The sequence below is a fragment of the Pinus tabuliformis genome, chromosome 6 (genome assembly GCF_031772625.1).
Source record: "Pinus tabuliformis cultivar Carrire ecotype Pingquan chromosome 6, CPIR1, whole genome shotgun sequence".
Lineage (NCBI taxonomy): Eukaryota > Viridiplantae > Streptophyta > Pinopsida > Pinales > Pinaceae > Pinus > Pinus tabuliformis.
In genome coordinates this window covers 1,644,811,960-1,644,835,453 of record NC_142292.1, presented here as the reverse complement: position 1 = coordinate 1,644,835,453, position 23,494 = coordinate 1,644,811,960, and positions in this window count along the sequence as shown.

Here is a 23,494-nt window from a genome sequence, read left to right as displayed (position 1 = left end):
ATTCTGAAACTCAACTTCTAGAAGTTCAGGTAAGTGAACTTCAGTTTCAAAGGGAGGTTCTTGAACAACTACTGGTTCGAATGTAACCTTGATTTGAACTAATATGGGTTCTAGATCAACTCTAGATGGAGTTGTTTCAGTTATAGAAGTGTCTACCATTACACTAGGATCAGTTCTAATGTCCTCTTGTAATTGTGGAACTTCTTCTCTAAAGGCAGATGTACCAGAAATGATCGGAGTAACTGTAGTCTCTGATGATGTTGAAACAAAAGTTTCAAATAAACCAAATGAATTGGACTCAGTTAAACGAGACCGTTTTGCACGAATTGGCTTTGCTTTTGGAGTCAAAGACGGTTGACTCGCTAGTCTCCGCGAACGATGGGGTTTTGATTGACTTTCTTCCACAATTGCGGATTACTTGATCAACTCAAAATTAAGGGGAAAAAAGATATTATTCTGAATTCAATTAATTTTAATGAGGCTTTGACAGAACTTTCCTTTTTCAGTTTTTAAGAGTCGAGAAAAAGCTAAAGATGACTCTAGTCGCCTTTGATTTTTAATGAGCCTGAAGTGACAAGTGCTCAAATGGACCTTTTCTTTTAAAGAGTCGAAAAAGAATGAAAGTGACTACTCTAGAAAATCTACAGAGAGGGATTACCAAACCAATCGCAAAACTGCAATATACACCTTGGTGATAAATTAAAGAGAAATTACCAAGGACTTACGTACGGTAGTCAATCCTCCCAAATGCTGTGTTTAGTGCATTACAATCAATAAGGCGACAGACTCAGCTTCCTATGGATAAAGGATATAAGCCTATTGTAGTCTCCCAATATATACGCGATGGTACGGGGAGCGCAAGTCCATGCTAGCACTTGTCGTATCAAGGAGGAGGAATCACCAGCCTTCGATGAAAATGATAGTTACTAGTTTTTACGATGCCAGAACACGTCTCTAGCCTAGACCTCTAGATGTGTTGCGTTAAGTTCCAAAGTTTCGTTAGGTTCATTGAAATTTATTTTAGAGTTGATCTTGTTTAAAGTTTTTCTTTCAATGGTTCACCGCGTGATGTTGATTTGAAATTCCTAAAATGCAATCTACAATGATAAACAATCTTTGTTTATTTTGAGCAATGAAAATCCTAGCTGCTAGGGAAAGAAAATTACAATTCTTTCAAACAAAGAGTGAAGAGCACACACTAGTGCATTTTCCTAAATCATTTTTCGTACACAACCTAAATGCAAATGAAAATGCATGTATTTGTTTTTTGTTCTCCTTAATGTAAAAATGACAAAAAGGAAAACTAAATGTAACAAAGATCTGAAATATTTCTTTCAAAACGACATTTTCAACAATTTCTTCTTCAAAAGAGAAAGGAAGACTAAACGAAACTTTTCAATTTTGAATAAAAAATGCTTTCGACACTTTGAATATCAACAAATCAAACCAAATACATGATGAAAAGTTCAATCGACTATCTAGGGAAGGAATAATCTACGACACTTCTCTTTTCGACATAAAACGACAGTTATGACACTTTTTGTACCAAAGTGACAGATCGATTTAAGCAAATTTTCGACAAAGGATTGTAAATTATGGACAAATACATAAAAAAATCTACTAATCCTAATCTAATGGAGGCTGATCTATGTGATGCAAGTAGGCTTTAGTAATGAGGCACTGTTCATAAGCAACAAAAACAACTAAACAAAACTGAAAACAAGGACAAAAACCCCCAATTTCTAGAATGGAAATAGGTTCAATCAGTCATCACACCTGGGCTTCACAGAAATAGGGATGCATCACACTTTACACACTCAAGAGGTGCGATGCATACTGGTTTACAGTGACAGACAGTGCAATGGGCCAGGGAGCGCAATTGAAGTGGGTTTTGGCTCAGATGTGCAGCTGTTTTTAGTGAGTTAAGCTGAGCTATGATGGACAGTAAAGCACAAAGTATTAAGGAATGTCTTGAGAGGTTACTGAGCTACCAAAAGGGCATCTAGAATGCTTTTAAGTCAAGTGTTTAATTCATAAACTAAACCAGAGATTGACTAAAGCAACATTCATCTACTATGCAATTGCAGAGCAAGAGCAGTTCGAAGGCTACCTGGCTGACTTCAGGCTCTGTCTATAGTTTATAAAACAAACAAAAACAACAATTTCGCCAATTTGTTTATGGGAAAACTAGTGTATTTTCGAACGACTAGACCTCCAGGTTTGGTAGCTACCCTAGAAACAACAGTTTAAAGCAATTCATGATTTCTTCTATGTATAACAGATGAAAGAAAGGCATTGGAACCAACTTGGAACTTTCAATTAATCCCTTGCTTGATCTCTCTCCCCCTTGACAAAGCTTGCAACTCCTCCCCGTACTTAACCCGCTTGGAGAGTACCTGTAGAAACACAGTAACAAAGAACCGTCAAAGCATCTTGATCTATTACTACATAAGCATTACAGAATCAGATATATAATGAACATATAATAACATTTACAAATGATAACATTCACAATTGCACAATTATATGGAAGAAAACTTGAAGAACTTTATTAAATAGAAGGGAGAATTACACCCAATTGTCTGATCCAGCATCATCCTCCCAGCATCAATCCCTCTTCACCTCATGAAATAGCAAGATCACACCAACAATACAATGCTCTCTCCTCAAATACGAAATATCAGCATTTCCTTGCAATTCACAACATTCCAGCCTCAGATCTCTTAGATGAGGGATCCATTTATAGATGTGTGCAAGGGTGTGAGTCATCTCTGGGTTTTGATTAGTGTCATTGCACTTGTTACAATTGGTTCCACCTGGAGATTTCTTGGATCTCTTACTCATCCCTGGGAAAATTCAGAGAGGCAAGTGTTGTAGGAGAAGTTTCTAGAAGATTCCATGAGCAATCACCTAGCAAACTGTCTCGAACATTTTTCCATCCTCACCCATCACACCCTATAGAAGACCTAATTAGTATGCATCGCACCTAAGCAATGTACCACTCAGTATGCGTCGCACCTGGGCAGTGTAGCAGTCAGTATGGTTCCGTTTAGGCCATTTTTGGATGGTTTCTCAAGTGGAACTTTTGGGGAATGATGTAATCAGATGACCATGTTCTTTTAGGGTATAGGGCATGAAACAACTCTTTTATCAATATATAAGTTTGGGGTTGAAGTGCCCAAATATGTCTATAACAATGTGCATTCAAAGATTTCCTTTGTTGATGATATGAATGGAAATTTTACCAAGAAAAATGTTGTATTTTCTTTAGATGATGGTTGTGGGTTTCATAATGAGAATACAGAAGACACAGGTAAGACTATTCATTGTTCAAAAATTTCTCTTCATAACCAACAGAATTATAAATTGTATTACATAGAAACTACAACCTTTAAAAATGAGGAGTATTCATTTCTTTTTTCTCATCAAGAAAAGGTAATTCTCCTTGAAGATCATATGGCCAGTCTGTTGCAAAAATTAGATAATGAGAAATGTGCAGTATTCTTGGAATTAGTCAGTGGATTTAGCCTCTCAAAATGGAGAAATTTTGAATTTGGGCTCAAATTTCATGTTGTTGGATCATCTCTTAGATTTTTCTTCCTGTCTGAGAACTAGAATGAAAGAAAAGTGTAATCAAGTAGCCATTTATTTGATTGGCTATATTGGAGATATGATTTTACGTGATTGGGTTGATCAGTTGGATAGAGTAGGATATATGGGCCAATAAGTTCAACACTATGAGCATATTTTTTAGAAATTCTTAATTCAGTTTTCAGTATGTGTTTTCAAATTGACACAGTAGTTTTCTTTCGCATTCAGTTATAGTTTAGTTCTATTTTGGTTTCAGTTGCAAATATTGTAGAGCATAATTTGCAGATGTAGGCAATTGTCACTAGAATTTAAAGCTCGATGAGAAGGCCCTAAGATTTTGATGAGTTGTTGCCAATTTTTAAAGTGTAACAAGTCATGAGTCAATTTTGGGTCAGCTTTGTGTTGAGTCAAGAAGTCAATAATCCCCCTATGGTTATGTACTTGATCTATGGTTTTCTTGGCACCTCACAGGGAGGATGACATCCTGATTGGAGCCATGTTAGTATCCTATAGTCATATTCGTCAAAAATAAATTTTGTCTTTCAAATTTTGTCAAAAGTATAAAGGTGTGGATGGGATCTTGTTGAAGATCAAGCTTTAGGTCTTAGGTTGGAATAAAAATTTTATTATTCATTTTAAATATGTCAAAGTGTGTCAAAGGTCACAAAAATTGTCTTTTATATCCCAAGAGGTCGAGTTAAGTAGGTCTAGGGTCAAGTTACATCAATAAATCATGATAAATATCATGTTTCCATGACTTGTCATCATGGGCACAAATTTTTTAGGTGTCTTGAGTCATTCAAAATGTCAAATCATGATTAGTCATCACATCAACAACAATACAGTGGTCAAAAGCACAATGTTGCAATTTTACCAAATGATACACTATTCAAGTTCAAATTGTAATTATCACCCATCAAGTTTGCTCTCAGCCACCTTGTGAGGTTAATTGCATGGTTATCTTCACATAATGTCTAGTAACTCTCCATTTTTTCATTAGAAGCTCGTTGTGTGGTCGTTTGAGGTCGCTGCACAAAGGAGGCAAGCGAGGTGCTACGCTTTTGGTTCTAGGTGGAGGTTTGAGAGATGGAAGCTTTGCATAATGAAATAAGGTTTCTAAGGAGCAATTTGATGATGTACAAGCCATTTCACATGTGTAAAAGTCATCAAGCAACTAAGGGAGTGACCAGAGCTACATCAACCATGGATTCATTGAGCTTCTCTGTTGTGCTTTTACCAAAGCATCAAATTTTGATAAGGAATTAGGGTTTTTTGCACTTTTTTCCATGTAAGAGGTTTTTCTGAATATTTGGATTAGCTCCAAATCATTTTTCTCAGTTGGAAGATCAAGTGCTTGGTTAAGTCATGAAGATGGATGTGTGTTGCGCTTCTACTGCAAGAAGAAGGTTTGGGGTTTGAAGGTTTGTTTTTGGCCTAGAATTTTTCTTATGGGTTTGAGACGTTGAATGGACCATTCCATGCCATCCCAGTACCCTCAGTATGTCATATGATGGTCGAATATAGTATAAGCTTGGAGTGCTATGCTTTCGCATGGTCATCATGTTTTCACCATATCTCTTAAACCCTATACCTATTTGCCATGAATTTTCTATAGTATACAGATGTGGGTGAGACGAATAATATCACTTAATTTTAGGTCAAAATTCTTCATGGTTTTCAAGAAATGAGCCATCATCATCTTCATCCATTTTTGGATTTTCTCGAGATCTGCAAGCTGGATTTGGCTCAATTTTTTATGGAGAAGGGTTATAATGATATTAAATTTCTTTAAAAGCATAATCTCAATTAGGCTTACCTTTTAGGACATATTCAAAAAAATATTAGTCATTGTGCTTCTCTACTGTATATTTGCTAAACTAGGAGGTTGCGCACTATCGACACTGGGTTTTCACATAGTCAGCCTTTTGACTACGTTTTTCATGTCAAAATATATTGTAATTTATTTTTATGATAATTGTATATATTATGAAGCATCTTAGGTCTTATAGGCTAGCCTTTGACTGAAAATTTGATGTAATATGCTGGAAAAAAGATTTGGTCGAACAATCCCTAGTTTTCAGAAACCAGTTCTATTTTCATTGCATAAGTTAGAAACAAAAATCCCAATGAGGAATTTGGTTCCTAGAGGTGGGAACATAATTGTATTAAACTATTTATGATGTGATTGTAACTAAGAAAAAGTTTGGTTGGTCAGGTTCAGGAGAAGGGACATTGTGTACTACACTTATTTTGATATATTTTACAATGAATGAAGACAGAGGTGGAATTTATAGGGATTCTTTTGTTAGCTTGCTTTGGAGATGTTCTTCATTTCTTTGTAAGTTATATTCTATAACAATCATGCTTTGAAATGCATCCTCTTATTTAGTTAAACAAATATATTGACTTAGAATTCACTCCAAATAGTGCTCTATTTCAATTTGTTAGACATCTATGTTTTATGCTAAAATGAAAGTTAGAATTCATCTTGGTGTTTGATGCTCTGTTTTTAACTTTCCATTTGTATTCCACTTGCCCTCCTACAACGAATTTAGACTGAAAAAATCCAAATATACGACCTATCATTCCCCTGTGGAAGCTCCTCTTTCTCTTCATTTTATCATTAGAAACATAATCAGGTAGGCATGACTCCATGCCCAATGGATCTATCTCCTTTCCTACCAGCAAATATTTGAAAATTTATACCCTAATGAGCACCATACCTAGACTAAAATCTTAGTAATTGAACATTCTAGATAGAGAGAACCCTCTCAAACGTTAGAAGGACTAGATTCTATCTTACAAGTGGTTTTGTGGTTACCTCTGATTTTCTTTCCTCAACCTAGGGATATAATAGAGAGTTAATGATACCATTCATTGAATAGTGATATACATTATTTCCATAGTTTTTTCCTGGGAGCCAACAATCAATCATTTAATTTTGACCAGATATTAGTATTCTTTCAATCTGAATATTTTTTTATTAATTAGTATCATGAAATATCTCACAGGGTGATGAAGAAAATGGTGGTCTAATGAATTATTAGCAGAACTTTTATACTTGATGTGTGCTCACAAATTTGATTTTTACTATTACACCAATTTTATCATTTGTACCATACATCCCAATCCCAAGGACCCATGTAAACAAACATGGGAACTGAGCTTCATACCTTATAGAGCTTGATTTTACTAGGTTCACCTGTCAGTGTAAGTGGAAGTATGTTATAAATGTTTCCTAAATCGCAAGTTAATGTAGAAATCCATTCTAATGTCAATAATTGAGAAATCCATATGTAGTAGCTACCTCCAACATTATGCATAAAAATCAACAACGCAAAAAGGTTTACCAAACTTCACTTGAGAAATGAGTGTTTAGATAAATACCTATGTGATGGCCAAAGACTTGTTGAGGTCATTCCAATAATATCCCTCGAACACTACATATAAAATACAACCTGCCCTAACCTTAGGCTAACAGGTGTTGACAATGGGTATTGACAAAATACTTCCACGTGTTTGAACATAATTCGAACATAAATTCTACACTGATAGTAGTTGTCAACGAAGGTAGACAAAGAGAAAAATAACATATATGGAAGCTTCTTCCTATTAGAGCCACAAGGATTCAAAAATATTTGAACTATTCTATGCTCATTCTTATTTGAACATTTTGTTTGGCACATAATGAAATCCGTGGAAAATACATATGGACATAGAGGTGAGATTTTAGAAGGGAAACTCAAGTTTCGGAGCATTGTAATCAATTTAATGGACAAAATTAAAATCGAGGCAATTAGAAATGTTAATCTCAAAGTATTGTAAAAAGATAGACTCTATCCTCTCTCCTATGATTTCTTTGAACAATAGAATTGGCATTGCATTATGTTCCTCAATACGACCATGTTAACTAAGGTTGGACATTAAAATCCAAAAGTTTCCAAAAGCAAAAACTTTTCATCTAGAAAATTACAAGCCAGTAAAAGGCACCTAAAAGATATTGATTAAATCTTACATCCATCCATCCATCCATTAGAGATGTGTAGAATTGAATTAGTAACATAGATATCAAGCCCAAGAGCATTCTCTTTTTTATTACCATTGACCTTGACGAAGATCCTAGGAAATTTGGTACTATACACTACTTCAGACTTACAAGATTAAGTCCATAATCCCTATAAATTCATCAATCGATAAGGTGGGTTCAACTGAAAATAGGGGATTAATAGAGAACCAAAAGGAAGTTGGAACAAAATGCCAAGAATGCAACAAATGGTTTTGTAAAAATTGTTGATGCACCAAAAATTTAACCTAGACTTGTAACCTAGACAAAAGGTACCATTGGATGCAGAGAGAAGAAAGAGCATATCGAATGGAGAATCTTGTAAGAGTTACTAGAGGTTGCAAAACACAATAGTGATTTTGAAGGATAAAGTTCAATGTTATTTTTGTAGCTTTCTAGAATGCTATGACCTAAAGGTCATTGCTATTATGGCAGTAACAAACATTTTAATTGTTCTCCATCATAGTTGTAAACTTGTTAACTTCCAATGTCAATAAGCTTGGATCTATCCACAATAATCATGTATAAAGCTTTCATCTCAGTAGGTATAGGTAGCAGTTTAGAGTAGTTTATTCTTATTTTATTACTAGAGTTCCAAATGCATATCATAGAATGTTGCACATATTTTTTATAATGTACAACTAATAGAATATATAAAGGAAAGCACAAGGAAATCATGGTTAGAATAATATTAACGTGAATGCGAAATGTAAGCATCTGTTTTCCCAATGCTTTCATTATTGTCAACATTCTTTTCAAATAGTAAAATTATTTTTTAATTATTATTTTTTTTCATAGCGCACACTGCATTATAATGTGAACACATTTTCATCTTGAAATTCTTACTTATTTTTTAATTCCATGTGATTGGAAACTTGTTCCTCGGATCAATGAAGTTATACCTAGTGCAGATGATGCAAATTTAGATCCGCAAATTTAGATCACCAACGACTGCAAGATAGGTGATCACGGGAACAAAAATATAATATAAAATTCAAAAGTATATATTTCTTTTTATAATCAAGAGATACAGGTAATATGACATTTTGTTATAGGACATTCCATCCTATGAAGTTTTCAAAATGAAATTTACTTTTTGTTCTTTCTTCTTTGCTTCTAAAGCCATTCATGATTCTATTTTTTATGCTTCTATCGACACTTATAAATAATATTACTTTTGATCCAACATTTCAAAAATGGATTAATCTTAATAGTAGTGAAAGGTATAACATTCATAAAATTGCTAAAAACAATGAGGAAATGTTGATGAGAGCATAGAATTTAGCATATGGTCACTGTATATCCTTTCTAAAGACAATACTATTTTAAATAAAATAAGAGAGCTACAAATAATTAATGAAGAATTATGAAAATGAGGTCTATATGGGGTTTCTTATAACCTTGATATCTGAATCCCAACTTTGACCAACCCTGTATAGTGAAATATAATGATGTAATAAAAAATCAATGCCCTAAACTATGTATATAATTTTATATAATTTTTTAGAGGTCTCCCACAAGGTTATCTAAATTAATATAATAAAAGATTCAGTTGAACCTATGCATGATCGATCTGTAGTGTTCGATGATTAAATATATATTTGTTACCCTAGTGCCGCATTATGAATTGTCCATTGTAAACTAGGATGATTGCTTGCACTTGTAAATGTTTACAAGGCCTCATGGTCATTATTTGAGGGTTATGAGGAGGCTCTTGATAAAATTGGTTGGAGGGATTAACAACTAGCTCCCCTATTCTAACTATTAGGATTTAGGATTTAGGTTGTTCTAGGATGAAATTAGTGGATGAGGTTAGAACCTAAACACTTTTCAATGTCATGGTGAGAATGTGCAAGGAATCTTAGGTCCTATCAAGTTGAACTAATACCTCTAGTGGATGCAACTAACTTAGAAGTTCAATAACAGTTTGAATCATTTAGATGTTGGTATTATATGAGTATTGGAAAGTGAATTTTCCCATTTAATTTGGGTTACTTGAAAATTTTCAGAAATGACCATGTTCATGGTAGTTGAACATGTTATAACCAAATTATCAAACTATATAATTGAATGAGAAATAAGGGTTGGTTGAAATTGGATATGGGAATGAAGTTGATTTTCACTTAAATTGAAGTTGTCAATTTATGTCGCACCTAGGGTTTTAGTTCTTTTCTTGGTCATCAAATGATCTCCTAGTTGGGGGTTTGACAACAGACCAAGTGCCTTTATCGTGTTTGGGATTGGGGTGGCTTCCTTGTTATGAATTACTTGAAATAACTTGATCTTAAGATGCATATGTCATGAGGGTGAATTTGGGTGATAATTAATGTCTCCAATTCATTTTTAATTAGTTTTTTTCCCTTGGTGCCAGCTATATGAAGATGGGATGATGTTGAATCAACAAAGTTTTCATGGAGCCATCGAACCTAATATACAATATATTTGACTAACAACAATTTCAACTTTGGTGGGTGCAATAACCCCATTCGTTACAAGGCTTGAACTTAAGGATGTGTTGTAAAAGAAATAAGCATATCTAAAAAAATGTTAACATTGGGTGTTTCTAGATACCCTTACTTTTATTGTGAATTTTCCAAATGAATCCAGCGTAGTGCTTGTCTCCGGGGAAAATTGCGCTAATGATTATTGATAATTCTTCCAGTTGAGCTGGTCTCCACAATGAATATATATATATATATATATATCTGGAAATTTATACAACCTTCCTGTATAATCCACGTGAGCTCAATAAATATGTGCAATGAATATATCTATCTAATCAATGTAAACATGCCTACACATTTCTAGTATATCAATATCTACAAAAAAAATATCAAATTCAAATAAGAGACAATTTAATTATTAAGTGACATTTTCATACAGTATAATTGCAACATACTATTCCTTGTAAGTGAATAGAATTGAATTCACCGCATTGCCTGGTAGCATTTTAAATCTCCTCATATGCCAGAGAAAAGTAGATAGTGTTGTTGGTGGTGGTATTAAATGAATGCATATGCTTGTATTTCTGATGGAGATATGTCAAAAATATGAATATAAAATAGACACAATCAAAATATCTATGATCATGGAAATAGGAGAGGAACTTGCTTGAAATAAGCAATGTAGCTCCAACGACTTTTGAAAATGGCAGAGGGTTTTGAAGGTGGGGCTAGGGTTTCATAAAGGATTTCATTGCAGGGCTGCGACAGGGAAGGAGGCTTCACGAGGAGTTACCCCTTGCTTCCTCGTGATTTCATGGGGATTATTATAAGCTGCTAGGTGGTGGTTTGGCTTAACCTCACATCTCCTCTATCGGGATCCACAACCCTCCCAGTTTTGATTGGGTGCGGTTTGAACAACCCTTTTTATTTCTTGGGGTCTCCAAGTTATTTATCCATGGCAGTTTCGGCTAGTTTACTGGCGGTGGTCTCAAGGTTTCACAAGATTAAACAAGAGTCAGTTACAGTGGGGGTTTTGACCAGGTCTTTTTAGAACTACCCCCAGCTTCTTAACGATGTTTTGTTTTAGTTTGTTTTTTATGTTTGGAAGAGGAATTAATTGATTATTCTTCAGACAGCTTGAACCATTCGGACATCTAGGTGGAAGGTAATCCCATGTCACATCCTGCGCACAAACTAGACACCCCTCCTTTACCAGAAGCGTAAGTGTTCGTTCTCCCGTCAATAATGGATGACATGGAGGTGACTTTGCAGGGTTTGGGTCTTTCTCAACCAGGAGAAGCAGTGACAAAGGGGTTGTTAAACTTGGGTGAAGGCTTTGACTCGCCTTTCCTTTCTATTTGGTTGCCTCTAGACCTATGGACCTGGGTAATACATCAGTAGAGCATAGAGGCAATTCTGGGCAGTACAGGGGTTTCAATTGCAAGGACAAGTGGAATGGTTTTGGGCCTTCAGGACCCCTCGAACAAACTCTATAGAGATTCTAAGACTTGTACAAAATATTTTTGAAATTCAGTTTCCATCTACAATACAAATCCCTCGGGGTTTTTTTATGCCATTTTGAGAAGGGATCCAGAGCCGGAAGACATAAGGGCTTCTGACTCGGATGAGAACTCATAGGTAGAAGGTCCTCAACAAAGTGTAGGATAGCACTTTGGCCCTAGGGTGGGAAAGAAGTCAAAGGCATCGAAGACAAGAGAACATGGTAGGCTACTTGTTTTGTGGTTGGCATAGGCATGGAGCAAGCAACATTGACAGAAAGCATGGTGCTGGTGGGCAGGTTCTGTGGCAGGAACTACTCCCCTAGGCGTTTAAAAAATTGGACAATAGAGGCTTGGGGAAATGTAATGGAGAAACTTCCAGTAGTAATAACCATGTATCAAGGTTGATTTTCACTTATTTTTCCCTTGCCAGAGTCGGTTGATTGGGTGTTGACGTGATATTGGCACATAGAGATGACTCTAGTACTTCTTAAACATTGGACGCCCCTATTTGATCTGTAAAAGGAAAATTTGGGGGTCAAGCCGATATGGGTATGCCTCCCTAGACTCTCGCTTTAGTTCTAGACAGAGGACATTTTTAGGTGTATAGGAGATGAATTGGGAGTCTAGCATGATCATGATAGATCGTACCAGGACTCTGGCTGCCTGGAAATGGCCATAATTCTTGTGCATTTGGATACTTAAGAAGGATTAGTTGAGAGATACCACTTTCAAATGGGTGAGATTATCATATGGAAAAATTTTGGATTACGAGGGCATCCCGTTCAGATTCGAGTGTTGTCATGAGGTTGGCCATCTATTCAAAGATTACCCCTTGGTAATTGGTAGAAGGTCGAGCCCCCTAATAACCTTTGTATCAGCGAGCACCCAAATGGTGGAGATGGAGGTATGATCTCAGGTGACTCTTCCTGATGCAGCAGTGAATCACCAAGGTGTTGCTAGGGGGGCTCTCCCTAGGACGATCTTCGGGACCTCTTTGGTGTTGGTCACTAGATCATGCTCCAGAGACTTTGCTATGTTCTCGGCTACAATTCCTCCCTCTCCTCTGTTTTCAAATGATTGTGTGTTTTCTGTTGCATATTCGTCTGTGTGTTTTTCGGCTATGAGTTCTGGGGTCGGCAAATTGTGTCCCATTATGTATCCTGTGGCATCTGCTCCTTCTCCTTCCCTCTATAACCCCCAAGCCATTGATAAGGCTTTCCATTCTCTAGATTCCAGGGATAGTCCTGCCTCCTGTGCCACTCACTGGTACAACCTAGATTCTCTGCCCTCTTCCTTGCCCCCTTCCTTTGGCCTGGAGGTGGATCCTCACCCATCCTTCCCTTCGAAGCCCCCAAGTGCAAACAATCTCATTTATCCAAATCCATTAGGAGGGCTAGCATTGAAGTGGCTTTAGGCATCCAGACTCCAATCGATCAGGTCCTTAGAGCAAAGGGGAACCCTGCAAAGGTTACCCCATGAAGTGTCTTTCTTTCAACTGTAGGGGTCTGTCCAACCTGGATAAACAATTGGCGCTTCAAATATTGTACAAGTCAGAGAGATTGGATGTTATTTTTCTACAAGAAACATTGGGAGACATGAACCATATCAATAAGGTTCTCAAGAATTTTCTTTCAGATTGGAATTTTTTCTTTCTGAACATGCTAGGGAGATCAAGTATTTGTGCATTGGGGTTTAACAATAGATCGATAAGATTGGAAAATGCATGGGGTGGAGAGGGTTTCCTGGGGGCGGATATCACCTCATCAGACATCAACATCCCCTTAAGGATCATAAACATATATGGGCCTTGCCATAACAGAGAGATTTTTTGGGAAAATCTTCTGCAAGCCGATTTCATGCAATCTGAAAATTTGATTATTGGAGGAGATCTTAACTTCTCACTTGGGCTAGCGGAATCTTGGGGAAACAGGGCCCAGATGGACAACTTAACTAGTTTCTTTGAAGGGTTGTTGGACAATCATAACCTTCTAAACATTGACACAACAAGAATCATGCCGACTTGGAGGAATTGCAGGATCGGGATGGATGCCTTGGCTAGAAGGTTGGATCATTTCCTCATTAGAGCTCCCCTGCTTGCTCAGATGGACCATATTCAACAATGGGTGGGATTGGGGGGTTACTCAGACCATTCCCCGATTTTCTTGGAGATAGGGGAATCCAACCATAAACCCCATTCTCCTTTCAAGTTCAATGTGACATGGCTTGCTGAAGTCGAATTCCATGAGATTGTCAAAGAAAACTGGAATCACATCAGCCCAGACATTCATCCCTCGCCAACAGTTGTTATTGCTAATAACCTAGCCCATTTAAAGTAAAAAACCATCAGCTGATCTAGGAACAAACAAAAAAAAGATGAGGAGTTAAAAAGGATTGAAAGGGTTCTTAAACAGTTGGAAGAAACCGGGTTGTCCAGTTATGCTTCCTCTGTCTCAAAGGACCAATTAATCCAATTGAAGAGAGAGAATATCAAGATTTTACGACAGAAAGAGGAGACTTGGCACTTGAAAAGAAGAGCGACTTGGATAAAGGCGGGTGATGAAAATACAATTTTTTTCAGCATTATGCCAGGGGAATGAAATCTATAAATACCATCTGGGAGATAAGAGACCAATCAGGCACGGAGGCCAGTTCCATCAATCAACTTGCTGACATGGGAATGCAACATTTCTCAACCACTTACAAGGCTCCGAGGGGGATGTCCATCACTGAGATTCTCCCTAGATTTGTTGAGTAGGAAGAAGGGGAGGTTCTAAACATGTTAGTTACAATGCGAGAATCGGAAGCTGCTATGAAATCTTTCAACAAGGATAAGAGCCCTAGGCCGGATGGCTGGTCCATGGAATTCTACATGTTTTTGCTTGAGCTCTTTGGGTCAGATCTTCTTTTGGCCATCGAAGAATGCAGAACTTTTGGCAGGATGTATGAAGGCTTCAACTCTACTTTCCTGGCCCTCATCCCTAAAGTTGAGAAGCCCCTTTCCTTTGATGATTTTCGTCCCATCTCCCTCTGCAATTGTATTTGCAAGGTCATTTAAAAAATTATTGCTTTGCATGTAAAGCCTATCCTATCGAGGATCATCTCCAAGGAGTAGTTTTCCTTCCTCAATCACCGTCAGATCCATGAAGCCAATGGAACCGCTCAAGAAGGCCTTCACTCAATCAAATATATCTCCAAAAGGGGTATTATCCTCAAGATTGACCTCTCCAAAGATTTTTATCGTGTGAGTTGGACCTACCTACAACTCATTCTCACCCATATCATCGTCCCCCATCTTTTCATAAACTGGATCATGTGTTGTTTCACCTCCGCCTCCTTTAGTATTCTCATCAATGTCGCTACTTCTAGTTTCTTCCATGCAAAACATGGGATGAGACAGGGATGCCCTTTTTCTCCTTTGCTTTTTCTATTGATCATGAAAGGTTTAAGTAGATTGTTAAAAAATGCCCACTAAACAGGAGTGTCGGGAGGGATCTTGATTTCATACATGAACACTCTCTCGCATCTATTGTTTGTAGATGACGTACTAATTTTATTAAATGGTCCATACCATGACTCTTCTTATTTCAAGATCATTTTATCACTATTTTTTAAAGCGACAGGTACGGAGACAAATTATGACAAATCTACCATCATTTTCAATTCATGCCTATAAATGAGCAAAGGTATGCTACACATAAATTCACTTTCGTCAGGCAAGAGCTGGATTCTGCCCTCAAATATCTTGGACTCGGGCTTAAACTGAATGGTTACGTATAGCCGAGAGGTCGTGGCTTATTGCAAAAATTGAAAGTCGCATAAACATCTGGTAGCAAAGATGGCTCTCCAGAGCAGGCAGGCTAACTCTAATAAAATCGGTGCTGGAGGCCATCCCAGTATATTGGATGTCCCTTGCCTAGATCCCAAAGGGAATTCTCGGCAAGATTTAATAGATTTGTTGCTACTTCCTTTGGAGGGGTCAAAATTTGGGGCATACCTTTGCTTGGGTTTGCTGGGACAAGATTGAAAAACCAAAGAAGTGGGGTGGTTGGGGTCTAAAGGAACCCCAGGTTTTTGCTAAAGCCCTAACGGAAAACATGGGTTGGAAAATCATCAATTCTGAAAGTCTCTGGAAGGAGGTGGTTTATAATAAATATATTCACCTTTTATCTGTTAATGATTGAATCCAAAGACCCTGTCAACTTTTTTCGGGTGCCTCGATCATTTGGAAAGCCATCACCCAATCCCTAAGCATTATCAAGGATGGATTGGCCTGACAGATAGACAATGGCGAGCAGGTAAGAATTGGCACAGATGCATGGGTTGGATGTGGGAATGTGCATATTATCCCATGGGAAATGCGCCTTGACCCATCACTGGTAGGCTTCACCCAGTTTGCACACATTTCAGCGGTTGGGCGCCTTGACCAACCTAGGTAGTATTGGATGGATTTTGGGACCCTAGGTATTTCGAAAAGATGGTGTAGGGTCTGGCATAGTTTCATTCAGGCTCTAGAGGAAGCCAACGTCAAAATATCTGACCGAGAGGATGAACTCATTTGGGCCTCTGCACCTCATGGCCAGCACACTCCAAAATATGGTTTTGCTGCCATCATGGAGGAACGGGTTATGGGTATAGAATGTTGGTGGTGGCGTCTCTTATGTAAAATTAAAGCCCCACACAAGACTCGGCTATTCATGTGGTGCATCCTCTCAAACAAGGTCCCTACAGAAGCAAATTTAAGAAAACGTACCTTCCAGGGTCCCTCCTGATGTTGTCTTTGTAAATCTGAAGAAGAGGATTCAGACCACTTATTTCTCCACTACCCGGTTTCTGCCGAGGTTTGGTATTTCATCACATCAGCTCTCAACATAGATAAAAAATGGGATGGACAAAATATTGAAGAAGCCTGGCTTCGCTGGTGGACTGAGGTTGTCTCCCAAAAAGCTAGGAATCTTCCTCTGATCGTTTGTTGGGGAATCTGGCTGAACAGGAACCACCTTATCTTTCATGAGCCCCCGATCCACTGGTCTGTCACATGTAACCACATTCTTGCCATTTACAACCTGATTCCCGAGGATTCCATCTGCCACAGCAACAGGGTCATCTCTCCTGAAGTTGTTGACACAAGTATCCCCTAGGCTTACTTCAATGGCTCGACGCAAGCGGTGGGCTGTGGGGGGGGGGGGGGGGGGGGGGGGCGGGTGTTGTTCTCCATGTAAATGCTTCCCTTTGTTACAAAATCAAAGTGGGTCTTGGGAGGGGTACAAACAACTTTGCGGAGTTAAACAACTTGAGACGCCTTCTCCATTTTTCCCTGGAACAAAACTACAACAGGATTCAGATTTTTTGGGACTCACAGCTTGTCATAAATTGGATCAATGCTAAATATCATTGTCACTTGCACACACCGAGGGATTTACTGGAGGATGCCCTCTTCTTAAAATCACAATCTAATTTTATTATATGTTGTCACATATACAAGGAAAGGAATGAAGTCATTGATCTTCTATCCAAAGAGGTCGTGCAGCTGATTAGAGGACATGGGTTGATTCAGGAATTCAGGGATGGGGAATTCTACGAGTTCTTTCATCGTCCATTCATCGATGTGGATAGAAACCTCTCGAAATGAACTTCATGATAATTTATTTTTTCCTTTTTGCAATTACCTTTATCCTTTGGACTCATAATGGACTATATGGTTTATTACTATTTTTTTTTGGGTAAATTATTGTATTTCTAGGCTAATATATGTAAATAGTGTATCTGAACATGGCCTATTTTTGAGTTCAAGTGAACGCATTTTCCCAGGGAAAAAAGGAGAGAAAGTTGCAAAAGTAGATACATAAAAAAAGCATAACATTAAAACAGAAAAATTGCATGCGCAAGAGAGTTCGAGAATGCCCAATCGAAGCAGGTAGTGATGGGCCTTTTAAAAGATGGTGATGTTCAGCCATCATTGCTTGAAGGTTTTGCTAGGCCTCCCGAGTCCCCGTAAACTATACATAATCTGGAAAATAAGACATCATTGAAAAGCTTGGAAAAGCACATAGGCTGAACAAAAATCTTTGAAAGAAAACAACATAAAGCAATAGCTAGGCAAGGAAATCAATTTAAAACACATTTAAAAATGCATGTCAAACTGGTATTTTTCCTTGTCATAGTCTTTTTTTCCGTATAAATATTTTGATAAGGGAGGGGAGGGATTATAATTTATAAATGCATGCGGAGAATTAACTCTGTCCGTCCTCGGAATGTAGTTTGAATTTGATATTTAAATATTAATTACTTAACTAATGAATTTGAATTGTAGTTAGTAAATGTTTATTGAAGTAAATTTTAATCAAGATGAGTTAGATGTAAAATTCTTCGTTTCTTTAAAATTGGGGAGTTCGGGCTAGGTATTTGAAAGTTCCCCCCCCTCACCAATTTTTTTTTAACAAAAATTAAAAATATATATATTTTTAAAATATTATAAGTGTAAATTTACATGAGTAAAGTATTTACATCTTTGTAGATTTTATAGTTAAATTATTCTATGGAGATGGGTCTTTCATTCCACAAACAAGTGGCAGCATACACAAATATGGTGTAATTAGAATATTAATGTTATTGTTTTTGTTCTTAAATTTATTTATTTTTTTAAATTTCTTTAATGTTTTATAATGTTTGGTATATATTTTATACCATCCTAGATCCATCTTAACTCCAAATCTATCAAGCACCGAGAGGGACCAAATCTCTTAACGTGCAAAACTTGAGGAAATATTTGCACCTCGAGATATTTGATCCCTCTCACCACTTGACAGATCTAGAGTTAAGATGGATCTAGGCTAGTTTAATTGTTAATAATTATTTATTTCATTTTTTTTTTTTTTGTGTAATTTGACTGAGTTAAAGATTGGGTTGGATGTTGACAAGGTTTGTGATTGCAGCTTGGAACCCTAAGGCTACAATGGAACTATGGTGTCTTATTAGAGACACATCATTGATGATGATGAGCTCCAACTTGTTGATTACTAAGAATCATTTTCCGAGGAATAGAAGTTTATCTCACCCAATGTGAAGGATGTGAGATCTTCTCCAGCAACACTTCCAACAACAATTTGTCTTAGTTAGGGCTCTAGGCTGTAATAAGTCTTTTAATGCCAATAGTCCTTTTAGATAGTTGGTTGTAGATGCTACATACAATGTTAAGGTTTCATCTGGTCTATAGATCTTTGCCTATGCTACCACCTTGATGCGAAAGGAAGGGACTTTTAATCTCCCATTTGTGGAAACCAAAGCTTTCCATCCTTTGGTTTGTCATTTGTGACAAAAACTTCAATTCGAACCCCATCTTACTTAAGGTTTATTAGGTTTGATCTTGGTTATGAAGAAGGTCTATGCATGAAGTTGGGTTACAATTTTTGGCAAGTGAGGACACTTTGGGGTGAAGAAAAAGAGCTTGATCAAGCCCTTTTTAAGCATTCAATCAAGCAATATTTTAGCTCTCGATCAATTTATTTGAGGGCTTAAATATTTCTCGATCAAACATTAAAAAAAACCCTCGACCGAGCTCTTATGTAACCTGAGGTTATCTAGGAGTTTGATCGAGCTAAGGGCTCGATCAAGCATATTTTTTGAAATTTCTCACCAATGAAACTTGGACGCGTAATGTAAAAAATTGGCCCAATCGAGCCCTATAGCTCGATCAAGCCTTATTGCTCGATTGATCCTATATCTCGATTGAGTTATATGGCTCGATCAAGCTTCTATTTTTCAATAAAAGATCCATTCGCGGTTTGCGCAAGCCATTTTGCATACACCACAAAGGAAATTGGAGCTTGATCGAGAGTTTGGAAGCTCAACTAACTATGGAGGAGCTCAATCTAGCCACCTAGTGACCCCATCGATGTACGAGAAGCTCGACGCAATCGTCGTTTGGAAGCCAAGATAGGATTTTTGTCATTTTTTGCTTATTTCAATTAATTTTTCTTACAAATAAAAAAATAATAATAATTTTAAATGAAAACCCACTATACAAAAACCACAAAAAACTACCAAGAAAACCATTGATAACCATAGAGAACCACAAAGAAAACCATAGATAAGTATAATTTAGGTTTTAAATTTTATTTCATTTCAAATGCAATTTTTTAATAATTTCAATGATAGCATGCTTATTATGATTTTTTTCTTATTTTTAATGGTAAAAGTTATTTTCTAATTATTTTAGGTTTCAAAGTTTTTCTTAGTAATTTAGTGAAATAATTTTTCAACAGATTTTGAATTCTTGTTATTTAAAATGTATTTTTAAATGGATATATGGATTCAACAAAGTTCATATCAAACTTATGATTCTAACACATCCTTGTCAAATTTTAAATAAATTTGACCAAAAATATGCCAAAAAAACTCCAAATCATAAAACAACCAAACTATAACCAATAAATAAATAAATTAGTTTCACATTGCATATAACATTATTATATTATATATTGTATTAGAGATCATGATAACGAAAGTTATTAGAAGTTTAAAATTGAGATAATGAATATAGTTGTTCATACTAAATCTCTATTTATCAAATACGAATTTTTTTGGTAAAGTTAAATTAATTTATATTTTAAATAATTTTTAATAATAAATATAATAATTTGTTTTAAAAATTTAATTACTTATAAATATGAACTTTAAAAAGCCCAAAACAGAAGAACACGAAAAAAATTATTATATATATATATATATAAAGAGTTTAGCTCAAGTGAAGGGTAGGGCATGTTTGTGTTTCCACATGTTTTGTTAATAAAATATTTATTATATTTTGTGTTGGTCTTCATTAATAAAATAAAAAATTATGATAGTTAGGGAATAGTATTTAATGGTAAAAATTAAATTGTAAATTTAGTTTATTTATATTGTGAATTATATTTCTCACAATCCAATGTAATATGTGATCGTGGAGGCTCTAGACGTTATGAGATTCAACATATATACTTTAATAAATCATTAATGATATTTTTTGTATTATTTTCAAATGAAAAAAAAAAAAGGATAATATCATCTCTTATGCAATGTTAAGTTTCAACAATGCATTGATGCATATATTAAATCCATGATGGAAGTTCATATGAAGTGAATAAAAGAATTTTGACTCTTTTCTAATGCACCAAATTGTTTCATAATATAGTGTGTACTGGAAACATTGTTTTCATGTGTTTGTACCTAGTACATGTCATGTGTCAAAGTTAAACATTATAAGAACGTCTTATGGAGTATTTGGTTGGCATGAAAATTTATTAGTTTTGCAAATTGGTTTATTTCAAGTTTTTACAATATTTTCATATTTATGTTCTACGAATAAAATGCATTATTTAGAAATGGGAAAAAGTGTCAAGTTAGATTTGATCACTTATTTCGATTGTGTTTACATGGAACTCAATACTTTTGTTGATAAATTATCAAAAAATGGACTCTGAAGTTTAGAAAGCCTAGATTATTATACTTGAGTTTAAAAATGGTTTTCTTGTCAACATTCTTTAATTGGCATTTTTTCCTTGGATTAGCTTAAATGTATTATATGTAATAGTTTTGTTTCAATTCTGAAGGCTTATGATGGAAGCTTAGATGACTTAGACGACTTTTACATACTTAAAAAAAATGATGTTTCTTTTATTCCTCTTAACTGTGATTGTCTTCTATTCATTAACTCTATAAGTCTTACAATCAAACTCCCTCCAAATAAATTTATGCAAAGCCATTTTCCATGTGGCGCCCAACTATAGGCCGTCGAAGTATGGAAGGATAAGTTATACATGATCGAGTAATGAAAAATCACGTACCCCAACCAAAGTTTTCATTCCACTATTAGATTATGGCTCTTATGCCAATATGCCCAGTGTCAGAGGCAGTGTTTCTATCTCTATTGATGATGTTACAGAGAGTGGACCATCTTCATCTAGCGCAAGTACACATCCTGTATTTTTTAATCTTTTTTAAACTTTATGTTTTTATGTCATGAAACTGTCTTTAATTTTTAAATCATCTTCAATTGATGTGTTTGAATTTAATGTATATGTTATTATGTTTAGTTTGTTACATATGTTAAATTATGTTTATGATTTGTAGACCCTCAGCAAGGCGAAGCTGAGGATGACATTGTAGCATCAATCCCTCTGTCGAATGATGCCACAACCACTTTCACTCTCGAGGATGTTAGGGACTAGCATGCATGGATCACACAAGAGTTGGGTACACTCCTTGCTCGGTATCCTACTAGACATATCTTGACTTTGATGTTTGAGAGAATCAATAGGTTGATTTAGACATATTAGAGGGCAGACCGTCATAATGACCTCCTACATGCAATACATAGGATTGGGATGCAATAGGTTAAAGGCCCAAATTCTTGGGAGGAAGTGAAAGTCACTACCATGGACAATGATGATCTATGAGGGGAGTTGTTTGACATCCCTTCATACCACTATGCTATACATGGTCATCCAATTCCACTCAAATATTTTAAGAATGTTGATGCAACCCCTTTTGTTTATGATCGATTCATTGGAGCTTGGGGCTAGTTCCTCCACCATGACCTGGTCCCCCTTTACTTTGTACGACATGTATATGAAGAGTTTATGTTGCATACGAGTACAAATTATACTAGCATCGGATTTGAGTTTTATGGACCCGACAGGGGACATAGCTATGATTGCGTCGGGGTCGTATGGACCTTGCACATGCACCACCACCCCTGAGATATTTTCCACTACTTTCTTGGAGTGTGGTATTGTCGACAAAGCTAGAGGAGCCATCACAACTTTGTATTGAGACTAGGCATATCATTGCGGATAACATTTAGACCACATTGGCCAGTGCGCAGGTCGCATTACATGAAGAGATGAGTAGACCACCATTGTTGTCTCATCACTTGCTAGTTCCATTATCTGATGATTCAGTGCTCACGATTCTACACCCTCACAAGGTTTTTTCATATGCATATATGTGTCGTGATGCCATCCATGAGACTTGGAGAGTGTACGACTTGCATGACACAAACTAGGTACATATATACAAAACTTTTGACTCTTATCATCAAATTATACATTATTTATATTAATAAGTTTGTATCAGATTTCATTTATATTAATAAGTTCATGATAACATGTAGACACAGGGCTACATGGATTAGCTTATGAGGTCATTTGAGGGGATAGTTGAGCAGCCAGAGAAGCCTCCACTAGTGCATGTTTCCATGTAGTCTCCTCCACCTCCAACTCCATCTCATCACACTCATATGGAGGAGAGTGACTATGTACAACCACATGGAACAAAAATTGAGGTAAACTTTTGCATTGCTCAGAATCATACATTTTATTTTTTTAAGTTACATGGATGCTAATTAATTCATATAAAAATTATAATTTGTCTTTGTCATTGTGTACACATCCCTAGATGCATAGTGGTGTTGAGGTCACAATGATGTGGCAACTTGAGTGGGATGGTGCATATGGAAGTGTTGTCAATGTGGGTCCATCGACGCAAGCCCCAATCATTGAGCCACAAGCACAGGAGCACCAAACCTAGATTGATCAGACCCCCATCCTACATGACTTTTATTTGGACTAGAGTGAGGTTAGTAGATTCATATGTAATTAAATGTGGTTCAAAATAATTTATTTCTATATTGTTTATTTTGTAAATAATGATCTAATTAATTTGAATTTGAATGTGTTATATTGCGGTACCGAGATTTGGATGCCATATTTGACCAATGGTCACATAAGGGTAGTGGTACTTAGACCACATAATTTGTAGCACATTCCCATGTGATACAAACTGTGTATATTTTCATATGGATAGTTTATGGATAAATGACCATTATTTTAGTTTATGGATGCTTATTATTTCAGTTT